General features: G+C 34.3%; 1 protein-coding gene across 4 annotated transcripts in view; it reads left to right on the top strand.

Moving 5' to 3' along the window:
* Window positions 1-12,890, top strand: part of LOC131692247 (sodium-dependent proline transporter) — a 278,318-nt gene that overhangs the window by 192,387 nt on the left and 73,041 nt on the right. The gene's annotated exons all lie outside the window — the stretch shown is intronic.

Raw genomic sequence — 12,890 nt, 5'->3', positions numbered from 1 at the left:
ATAAACGGATTTTGACAATCGACATCTCGTTTGAGGCCATTCGAAAGCAGAAAAACCGTACGGCAATTGCCAAGGACGGAATTTCGGCCGAACCTCTAAAAGTCCTGAACGACCGGCTGTACCAAGCAATCCACTACATGACCGGGATAATCTGTGTAGAAGAAGAAATCATGCAGTTCGGAAGCAAAAGTAAATTATGAAATTTAGAGACAGACTGATACAAACCGTGAAACTACTCAATTACCTATATAAACCCAATGAATAAACTGAATATAGCGACGGCGAGGAAACCACTTCCGGGACCCAATGTCGCTTGCCTGTAACCCAAACACAACATCTCGCCAAAGTCTTTCACTTTGATTGATTTATGTTGTAGGTGAAAAGAAATTAAAACAAAAACTCGTCTGAATCCATATTTGCTGCCAAAATTCGTAATCGAATAGATGCCATTGACGGTAAGCAATACCGTTGATAAAATAACTGGAGCGCTCAAGATGGTCGGAGAAAAATATATTTTAAATACCACGCGCCGCCCGTGGTTGTTGAAAGCAAGGTTGAAGATGAAAGTCAGTGGTGTAGTTAGGAAACTAGTGTAGGGCTATTTTAAATTTTAATGGGAAATCTTTATTAAATATCTACCCCTGTATGGAAGAGAAAAAACATAATCTCATCTACATAGAAGACTTTCTTTTCCAATCTACCAAGTGCAAAAAAACTTAACAAGAAGAGTTGTTCTATATCATATTTCACTTTTTAGAGCTATTCATTCGGTGATTAATCCCTCCAAAGATGATGAGCATTGGTTAACTTAAATATTTCTAATACTGAATGCGAGGGTCACTTCAAAACGCAGACATAATGCAATAGTGCCCATAATGCATTCAGTTAATTAATTTGAGTATAGTCTTAACATTATATGAAAAGCTGACCGCTTTTGCTTCGTAGAACACTTATTTCAATATTTTGTCTGACAATTAACAAAGGTTCCTAATAATTTTGTAAGCCGTGTTGTGTAGTAAACTTCATTTTTCGATTCGCTTCGAGCCCGGAAAACTCACTCTTCGCTACGCCACTGCCGGACACACCAATGTGCAAATAAACTTCTGCCTTCTCATTTTAGGCCGCTCATTGCTTGATTTGTTGGGTTTGCTTCTAGGGTGTTTCTCTTTCTTTTCACTTTCGATTTCTACGCTCACATCGTATTATGTTTGATGGACGTTACAGTCCCGAAAGACTTCACATGAATCGATCGAAGGCGGTAATCAAATTCGGTGTGATGATTAAAAAGTTCGATTATTACGGACGGAAAGTGCCAAGCCGTTGCCATAGCCGCACACTGCATTGGCTTCTACGCTAGCGGTCAGCTCCATTCAAGATTGCGTCTAGTTAGCATGTCGGTGAATGAACTTGGTGAGATCGATGACGCGAAGACGAATTTGGGAAGGGTTATTCCGTGGATGTTTGATTTGGTTGTTTCATCGTTACTTCAAAAGTATGAATCATATTGAAAATGAAATTAAGATAACCGAAGGGTAAAACGGACCTTCAATAGCAGAGCAGAATAAAGATCTGATGAGTGATCGCCGAAATTTTTGTGAAATCTCCGATTGTAATGAAATATATTTAATTATATAGGAGCTTAGTGTGTAACTTTTCGTATAAATATTTCGTTAAAACTCCGCTTTTGTTTAAATTGACTCCTCTTTTGTTTAAATTGACTCTTAAGCTCTTCACGATAAATTTGTAACAAAATGAACAAAATAATAAGCCCCCCTCTGAATATCTTGACCAAGCATAAGTCTCCGATAAAAAAATCAAATTTGTATTCCGTATTCCTAGGAATACGGAATACAAATTTGATTTTTATCGGAGAAAAAAAACTAGTTTTAAGATAGTTGTAATTTTTACTCTTTGTTAAAACTATTGTCTCCCATCTTGTAAATAGAATTGCATCCCTAGTTTTAAAACATCTATGAAATTTCTCATAAATATTTGTTCCCCCTTTTGTGTACCAAACTATATTGTTAGTTTTAAGATACCTGTAAAATATTTCGTAAAAAACTATTACTTGAATTCCTTGCTTTAAAATTTTTCATAAAAAAAAACAAAAGATTTGTATATAGAATCTTATTTCTAGTCTTAAGATAGCTGCGCAAATTTTCTCTTTTATAAAAAAATATATTTCGACATTGTAACCTCCTAGTTTTAAGATACCCAAAATGTAAAAACAAAAGAAGTTGGCACCGCCAAGCGAACGCATTTGTGCCTATCAAATAAACAAAATGAATAAAAAAATGAGCAACATTAACAAAATTAACAAAATTAACAAAATTAACAGAAATAACAAAATTAGCAAAATTAACAAAATTAACTAAATTAACAAAATTAACAAAATTAACAAAATTAACAAAATTAACAAAATTAACAAAATTAACAAAATTAACAAAATTAACAAAATTAACAAAATTAACAAAATTAACAAAATTAACAAAATTAACAAAATTAACAAAATTCACAAAATTCACAAAATTCACAAAATTCACAAAATTAACAAAATTAACAAAATTAACAAAATTAGCAAAATTAACAAAATTAACAAAATAAACAAAATTAACCAAATTAACAAAATTAATAAAATGAACAAAATGAACAACATGAATAAATTGAATAAAATCAACAAAATCATCAAAATCAACAAAATTAACAAAATAAACAAAATGAATAAAATTAACATAATGAATTAATTGAACAAAATGTACAAAAGAACGAAACGAACAAAATTAACAAAATGAGCAAAATGAATAAAATACCCAAATGACCAAAATAAACAAAATGAGCAAAATGAACAAAATGAACGAAATTAACAAAACTAACAAAATGAACGATAATAACAAAATCAGCAAAATTAACACCTACGGGGGCGGGCATAGCACAGTTGGTGAATCGATTGCCTTGTACGCAGCTCACCTGGGTTCGATTCTCAACCCCGCACATAGGGTTGGAGATTTTTCCAAAATGAGAATTCTCCAACCCGTAAAGGGGCGAACGAGCGACCCTAACGTTAAATCCTCTATAATCAAAATATTGAAAAAAAAAACAAAATTAACAAAATCAACAAAATGAACAAAATCAACAAAATGAACAAATTGAACATCATGAACAAAATGGACAAAATGAGTAATATGAACAAAATGAATTAAATGAATCAAATGAATAAATTGAATACAATATAAACATTTAAATAAATTCAATATGAACATTTTAATTTACAAGTTTAAAAAGAAGGTAAATGAATAAAATAGATAAAATGACTAAAATAGCTAAAATGAATAAATAGGGTAAGGTGGGGCAAATCCGACCTAGTAAATGGTTTGGGCTGTAAAATGTTCTTTTTACATAGGATCAAGTCGTTTTATATACCAAATTAAAGGTTAGACTTCTGGGCAGCTTTCTTTATATACCATTTTATTTGTATCTTGGGAAAATTCTAAAATACAAGCGCTTTACGAAAATTTTCATTTTTGCTGTTTTCAAAAATGGTGGCGTAAACCCGACCGCCTATGTTTTTGGTTGATTTAGTACAGATATCACACAAATTTTATGGGTTTTCAATGATTAATCAATGAATGTTATATTATTGAATTGTAACATGAAGAAAATGGGATTCAACGTCAATCTTGGATAGTCAGAATCATGAGCAGTAGCACGTAAAGAAATTCTCATTTGCATCGGAGCAACTTTGCTCAACGAATAATACATTCATCACGTTTTTGTGTCTTTCGTTTGTAATTATGAACCATTGTGCAAAAAATAACAATAAAATATATTTCAATTTGATAAATAAACATTTTCTTAGCAAAAAAGCGGTCGAATTTACCTTACTATTTAGAGGTCGGATTTGCCTCACCGCGTCATTTGTCATGACGATGCAATTAAAAAAAAAATACGAAAAAGTTGGACTAAATTCATCTATGCACTTTGTAGGACTTTAACCAAAGAATTTGAATTCACTTACGTTTTTTGTGCAATCACTTTAACAATCAGGTATATCCTGTAGGCAATGATTCACAAAAATCAAATCAAAAGTTGTAAAAACACACTTATTGTCGTTTGACTATCTCGATGTAGACTAATAAAATGCTGTCATGCCACCATTATGATTATTTTCGATGCTCTATACGACAACATTGATATTAGTTCGCGTAGTGCTCCCGATTTTCGATAATAGAGGGGGTCGGGTTTACCCAACGGTTGGATTTGCCCCACCTTACCCGTAATAAAGTGAATAAAAAAAGATGAAACGAATTTAATGAATAAAATAAATAAATAAATTCAAAATATTAATATAATAAAATAAAAAAATTATTAAAATTAATATAATTAATAAACTTAATGAAATTTATGAAATTCAAAAATTTTGTAAAATTCATACTATTTATAAAATACAAAAAATAATAAAATTTAAAAAATTTATGATATTTTTAAATTTTACTAAATTTATTTTTTGTATTTTATAATTAACATGAATTTTTGGATTTCATAATTTTGTAAAACTTTTTAAAATTTGTGACAATTATAAAATAATAAAATTAATGAAATTAATACAACAATAAAATTTATAAAATGAATAAGATGAATGAAGTAAATAAAACTAATAAAATGAATGGAACTTTGAAATTTATAAAGTATATTAAATTAAAAGATTAATAAAATTCATAGATTGAAAAAAATGGAATGATAAAGTTAATAAAATGAATTAATAAAATTAAATGAATTAATAGAATGAAATGAATAGAAAGAAAGAAAACCTCTAGAAAACACCATTTACTATTTTTGAATTGTCCGGATAATACCTTAAAAAATCTTACTTCTAAAAACTGAACCATGCATAATAAAGAAATCTTCAAATTTTGGAAATCTCAATAAAACCTGAACCTTTAACTTTAAAGAAGTTTCCGATAGATATATTTTATAGCGTCTTCAAGGATCTCAAATTTTTTTCACATGATCTCTGAATTAGGAATATCGCACCGTTAATTTGGACAAAATCAGTTTAAGTTTTGGATGTTTCATATATATCGTATTTATAAAATTTTGTTAATTTTAAACATAACTGTAAAGGAAGTTAATGAACCGTAAGTGTATAGACAATAGTGAGTTATAATTAGTGCATAAAATAACTTGATCTTATCACTGCACATCTTTTTATCCATATAATTGGTATTGTCACCATCTCATATTTTCAATTAGAAACCAAGAAGTATCGATAGCTTTCATCCTATAGTAGGCACAGTAGGGGAAACCGAGGAGATTTGGAACAGACGAGAGTTAAAAACAGTGCCCAACACTAGCGAAACAGTACCGTTAGGGAATCAATAATAATGCATTTGTTTTATTTATATTGTGCCCACAAACCGTCCAATACACGCCAGCGACGTTAAATGAGTAGTTGAGTATTTACGGTAAACACACTACAAAAAATAAGCAAAAGTAGGATTTCGTTATATTCTTCAAATTGGTATAAAGAGGATATTAAGTGATGTTTGATCGTGACCATATCATTATTATGTAGTCTTACAGTTAACATTTAGGAATTGCATGTGTTTTTCCTATCTTTGCAATATATAAACTGTAAATTGTGAATGAAGTCCTACTTCTGGACCTAGGAGAGTTGAAACACCTTGTTTCAACTCTCCTCGATGATGTACTTCTAGTCTTATGGTAATGTTATAATCACATTAACGTTCCTGAACTAATAATAAAAATCAGGATTCTTCTTCCCTGAATTGGCAATAGTGATCAACATTCTCAGTTTATTAGTTTGAGGTCATTTATAACGACGGAATATGCATTTGTTCTAATTGTTTACTCCTATTAGCTTCTGAACCTTGGAGCGAAGTGACCATAATTCAATATAAACCAAATGCTTCCGATATGGAATCCATTTTAATGAATTCAGAATGTCCTAGGGGAAGAAGTTGAAAAAATAATACATAAATAAATATATGAAAAATGGGTATCAAATTTGTTGATTTTACAGTTATAGTTAATTAGTGGTTAGGTATAGTATCTTACTGTTATTACTGTGGGATCGGTGCAGAAATTCCTGGATTTGTAACCAAAATCTAACATTAATTTTCAAAACAAGTGTCAGTTTATACGTAGATATACACTGTGAAAAATAATGATAAGAATTCATGCCATTTTAAGGAATTATCTTAGTGTGAATGAATAAAAATGACACAATTTGTAACATGTGGTGGTTTATTAAATAGTTTTATAATATTTAAAATAATTAGTTACTTGTTTCAACTCACATTCATTGCTGTTTCAATTTACCTCGGTATGAGGAGAGTTGAAACAATGAGAACACTGTTACAAAAATTAATATATTGATGCTTTGTTATTGATTTGTACCAGTTATTCTTAGAAATTTTAAAATAAGCGTTTCATAAGTGTTTCAACCCTCCTCTACTATTTTAACCCTACCCCCTACTATTTTAACCCTATAACGTTGCATTGGAGTACAAATGTACCCTGCGCCTTCTTTGGAGCTGTGTGAAGACGAGAATTCCGCATTTACCGACCTGGGACCCTAACCATAATTCAATTTAGAGTAGGAAAAAATGGTATAGCCAGTTTGCTTATAGCCTTCGTAGAAGCAGGTGTCAAAGTTGGTGTGGGGTACATTTGTACCCCAGTGTACGGTTGCCGTTAGCGTTTCGTACAATCAGTAAAATGTGACTCGTGACAATACCAGTTTAAATACTGGTTGTTTCACTACGTAAGTAACAATTAGTATAATAGAATCGTTTTTAATAATTTATCCAATTAACTTAATTTAATTTTGAAGTAGAAAAATTCGTTCTCAGTTTTGCTGTTTTTTATTGTTTTATTATTTATTTTTTATAGTTTTTCAAAACAATGGCTCGCAAGTATACTGCCCATAAACGCATAAGAGTCCCATGTGGATTTTTGTCGAAAATGAGTTATCCGTTGCATTGTATTCTGTATCACCACTGAAACACACTGCACAAATAAGATTACCGGGTTTGTTCAGAAAATATAAAAAAAAATACCAAAACATGGTTGTCCCATCCATTTGGCTCAATGGATGGGACAATCTTGAACAGCGTTTTTCTCGGCTTGCTGTTTTTCAACATGGGACTCTTATGCTGTTATGGGCAGTATAATTTGCGCACAATAACTACAGTAACAGTAACGTTACGTGTTACCAATGTACTACTGGTGAGAATTTTTTTTCATTTCGATTTCCACCCCATTTCGTGGTATTTTCCAAAACCCGATTTTTAAACTCTTCCTAATAACTGCACTTTTTCGAAAATATAAAAATTCTATTTTATACCGTTTCTAGACCAGACTTTTAGAATCATTTATTCAATTGCTTTGTACGCAGATCACCTGGGTTCAATTCCCAACCCCGCACATAGGGTTCGAGATTTTTCTGAAAGAGATTTCTCTAACCCGACAAAGAGGCAAATGACCCTAAGGCTAAAACCTCTATAATCAAAATAATAAAAAAAAGAATCATTTATTTTTTTTCAAATCGGTTAAAAATTCGTAAAGTTATAGTAATTTTTGTAAAAAAGTCGAAACCGCGATTTTTTTCACTTTTTTTTGTTCAAACTGATTTATGTATCATTAATTCAAAAAATTCCGTACTTTCATTTACACAGCTGTTTTTGCAGTTAAAAAACGAAGAAAATGATGTATTATGCATTTGTTTTGTTCGCAGTTTTACCTGCGAAAATTGCGATCAAACGCGTGGGGTACTTTTGTACCTCAGTGTAACGTTCTAGGGTTAACATAGTGTATTGTAATTAAGATAATTTTGTTAAAATTGTTATTATTTCTGTAAAAAATTATAGCTTAAATTGTTATATCTATGATAACTTTATTCAGTTGATTAAATCATACAAAAATATCAAAAATCGTTATTGTTTAGGGTACGTCTATTACTTTTTTTTTCTTTGAACTCTAAATCCATTTGGTGACACACATTTTCGATTAAAAGTAGAATTTTTTTAAGATAACAGAACAATAATCGTAGCAGCCATTTGCCAACCTTGTTTTTACACGGATGCTGTGCCAGACATTATGACTCAAATTTAACTATTTTAGCAAGACAAAAATTACAAAGACCTATGTTAACCTGTTGCGGCGAACGCAATTTATGGTCGACGCTTTCCGTTTTGCTATAAATATTATCTGTAGAACATGTATGTATTGTGTCACAAATAAAGACAAAATCCCCAGCTATTATTATCCAGCCACCGCTGCGCGCGGTTGGTTCTGGGTTTTTCGGGCACGGTTAATTCAATAGAATAGTTGTGTGCTTTCGATCCATCCGAACGTCCAGATCTGACAAAACTGACCCATTCATGCCCATGGTGTTTGTGGACAACAACGTTTTTGAACAGCTATAACTTTTGCTTGAGGCAAGATTTGTTCACAAAAACAAGTAAGGCTAGTAAATGTGACTATTGCCTTTTATTTGAGTACTAACAGTTACAAGGATCGACTGTAGAGCTGTAGTTATTGCAGTTAGTCTGATTGGATTCCAATGGAGCAGAGCAGTTTCATATATTTTCGTTATGTTGCAATAATATTGAAAACTGATAAAACTTACCAATTTTGAATGTCTTTGGCTACGTTTTCCACGCAATTGGACTATTGTAAAGTTTAATCTTTTTCGTCGTCCCTGATTCAGGTCAATGGGGTTAATAAGGGAAAATTCGAGATAAGAAGTAATAGTATCATAGCTTAACTCCAGAAATGGATCTTCCATTCCAGGAATAGCAGCCGAAGGTTGTACCCTTAATTTTAGAATAACTTTATGCAAATTGGACCAGCCATCTTAAAAAAAATGATGACAGAAGCTTCGGGGTTTAACGATCTTCCCGGACCTACTGCGAGTTGGTGAGTCATGCTAGGATAGGGTTTGGGCAGCATTGGGCTCTGCTAAATCTCAAAAAGCCATGACAGCAACTCCGACGAAGCGAGTCTGTGCCGCTTCTACTAAGATACTATCATACCATTAAGATTGATACCAAAATGATCATAATTATGTCATACTGGCGGCAGAACACGGATGTGAATAAGCATTTCATCGGATTTCCACGCAATTGGACTATTGTAAATATTCTAGGAGAATTGTATTGAGCATTGAAAGGTAAAAATTGAGCAGCTTCTAGCACTGCGAGGGAAGCGCCTATCTTTATGAAAAATTGCTTTTCGTATTTCTTGACCCCAACGTCTTCAAGGAAAAATAGTTTTGAAATCCTACATGCAGTAGAAAAAAATTGGGCATGAAAGGGTTAATAAATGTAGAACGAAACCATCGAGTGAGTCTGTGCGGTTCACCACAAAATAGAAAGCGCGTAAAACAGCAGTCACATGAAGCAACCGCCTTAACATATGTTCGAATCGAAAATCAGTAATCAGAAAAACTTTATTTTCACCCGAGGAAATATTTTCAAAGCTTTCTTCAATCTTTGCGATGATTTTAGGGCACTATAGTTTAAATTTTTCCACGCCGCGCCCGTGTGGTAGAATTTAATTAAGGCCTTCGTATATTCTTTCGCTTGCTCGAACATGCAACACAGTTCGTTACCGCACGAAAGCTCGAATGAAAGAACTGCTGACAACGCGCTCCATTATGAAAATAAACTTTCAGCTTCGCTTCGTGTGTGACGCTTTGTGCCGGCCGGTGCGGTAGAGTGAAACCATTTTTTTTCTGTAAGATTGCGAAGGTTTTAGACTGAATGAAAGAAACAAAAAGTATGAAAAGCACCGACTGGGTTTAGCACTCATTATTTTGTAATTATCCTGTTCTATCTCGCCGGCGGCGATTTTCACCCGCTGCCACCATTACAATTGTGTGGCATGGTAGAGTGATTTTATAATCCTCCGCGACTCTTTCTTCGATTCTCATGTAGCGGCCTAGTTGCATTTATAGAGTATTCTGAATGAGACGAAAAAGGAATAGTGAAGAGGCCCTCAAGGTACATAAACCTGCCGTGAGTTTTACTCTTGCGAACCCTAGACGGAACCTGTGGCGAGCTGAACTCGATTAAGGTTACAATGACCTAGTTGCACACGTTTTTCATGTTTTCGCGTCTGTGTTGGTGATTTTCGTAGCAGTTGAAATCAGTTGCATAAAATGCCACATAATGCGACAAACTATTGAAATTGTTTTACGACTTCTTCGTCGACTGGCTATTGGTTAGTTTTATAGCAATTGCGGTCAATTATCAAAGGAGTGCTTCACATTTCAAAAGAAATGTAATTTCATTCCCTTGAACTGTCCATCCCAACTATTGTTTATATGTATAATCAAACAAAAGCTCCAGTCATGCAAACTAAAAGACGGGAAAATACAGAGGTCATGTAGCATGTCAAAAGACAATTTTCATTGCCTAAACTCCCACTGCTATTCAATTCCCATAGTACACTAAAGTATTGTGGGTTGGGGCTCCAGCATTTGAATACGTGACTAATGGGTACACAGGCGTATGAAAGACACCAGCTATAGTTTGCCGAATGTGGGATATTTCAGCTGGGAAACTATTTTAATATCGGTTGAGGAACTGATTCTCTTAACTTTTACATCCAGGTCATAATTTTTATGAAATCTAATTTTTATTTTGCATTCATTTCGTCAATTGTGGACCGATCAGTATTGAACCACCTTTAAAAGATCTGAAGTTCGTTGTTCATTTTAGTGTTCTAATCCGTTGACTGACTACAGAATTATTCCAAATTCCCGTGTAGTATCTGATTCCTTGTTACAGACTGTTTTCGGATAACTACTAAACCACCACGCACGAGAGTCAGTGACAATACGCGAAATAAACACCATGAGTTTAATTTTATTCCTTGAAAAGGGTCCAATACATGCCGCCGAAGCGTCAGATGTAGAGTGAATTATCCGTTTGTTACTTAAAACCGAAACACAACCCTTTACAGCATCATGAATTTTGTTGTCATCCCTTTTGCTACAGAACACAATTCTGATCTATTATCTATACATTATTATTTATTTATTTATTTATTTATTTATTTATTTATTTATTGGGCTTTAACCGCACAGGGTCATTCGCCAATTATCTATACATATTTCATATGTTGTGATGATGAATCTCAGGATCTTGTAGAGACTTGATATGGGGAAATTGTGTTACCACGGGTGATTAAATGCAGCAATATGCATGGTTCGCACGACGCATACAGGTATAATGTGCCCCACGATCAGCTTTTCGTAACACAAATCTTGGATATTAAGGTACCGCGTAGTTTCGCGTGCATTATTGATTTCGATGGTGACAGACGGCATCTCGTAAATTTCTTCTTTAACCATGGCTTTCCTTCGCGATATTGTACAGGAGCCTCCCAAGTACTAGCTTAAAAGCTAGTGACATCCGATTTCGTGGTGATATGCTGGCCCTCAGTCCCCATCAGCAAACGATTAAAGTTACACCGACATTATTTCTATATTTTATGTGCAAGTGGTGACATGTCTCTGATTTTGTAATTACCTTCGAAACCCTTCTCCATAATGCTGTCTGCTCAGTCTGCTAGTGATGTGCGCGGGGTTCCTTTATGTAAGCTTTCCGATAAATTAAATATTTCCGTTTAAAATTAATTTCAACCAAACTTAATGATATTACAGTGTAGAGTAGCGTGTTGCGTTTTGAGATTCAATGTTCAAAATCACTTGACTATGATATTATTGTAACCGTTTTTTGCCCTGAAGATGAAGGCGTAGACCTTTGAAACGTAGGCGATAGACAAAATAAAATAATATTGGCTAAAACCGTGACCAAAAGCCATCTCCATCTGTATTCTGGTAGATTTCCAAGTACGTTCGATATTTGGCACCTTTGTCGGTGGAAGTAGGCTCAGTTGAACGTTTCTGACTAGCGCTGATTCGGCTCTGAATGCGGTACCCCATTAAGGACGAGCTAACTCTTGCATGCGACCGCAGAGAGCGGCTTGATGTTGGACCCAAGAAGCATACAAGAAGTCAAAAACAACATAAATATAAAAAATTATAAAGGAGCAAGTGTGGTGAATCCGTTTGCCAAAAGTGGGTTAGCGAAGTCGCTAAAGCAGCAGCAGCGAGAGCAGCCCAAGTAGGCCACACCCCGAGCACGAGAAATCAAGTATTACCCAACCAAACCAGCAGTCTGTGTTGCTGAAGTTGAGGCTCGAAAAAATCGAGCTCTGCGAATTCACGAAAAGCAAGGGCAACGTGCACGGATCATGGATCTAATGATTAGCATCAAATTCGCCGTAGCAGCCACCGAATGCGAACAGGTGGCGTTGCTAGAGAGAGCTGAAAGCGCCGAAAAGGCACTGAAGACTACGGAGATAGCGGAAGCAGAAGCCTAAAAGACGCCGAAAGGAGACCGGTATTCCAGTTCCGGGAAAACAGTAAGGGAAACACCAGAAGAGGCGGAAGAGCCAAAGAAGCCCAAGAATGTCGGTGAAGGACAGCGAAAAGTCAACAAATGGAAAATGAATGGCAATCCGTAAAACCCGTAGGAGAGAGAAAACAAAAGAAAAAGGAGAGAAAAAAGAAAGAAGACCTTTGACTGCGCCAGGATAGGTATAAGGAAGACGCTATACTTGTCTAAGCAAATGACGACATCACGTACGCTGTGATCCTCAAAAAGGTGAGAGATGATCCCAAGCTGAAGGAGTTGGGAGAGAACGTAGTAAAAACCTGCTGTACTCAGAAAGGTGAGATGCTGTTCGAGCTGAATAAGGATCTAATGCTCAACCTATCGGGAACTCGTGGAAGAAACGGTGGGAGAAGCGAACGTGAGAACTTTTGTTCAGGAAGCAGTGGTCGAGAGCAGGAATCT

The sequence above is a fragment of the Topomyia yanbarensis genome, chromosome 3 (assembly GCF_030247195.1).
Source record: "Topomyia yanbarensis strain Yona2022 chromosome 3, ASM3024719v1, whole genome shotgun sequence".
Classification (NCBI taxonomy): Eukaryota; Metazoa; Arthropoda; class Insecta; order Diptera; family Culicidae; genus Topomyia; species Topomyia yanbarensis.
This window is presented reverse-complemented; position numbering and strand designations above follow the sequence as displayed.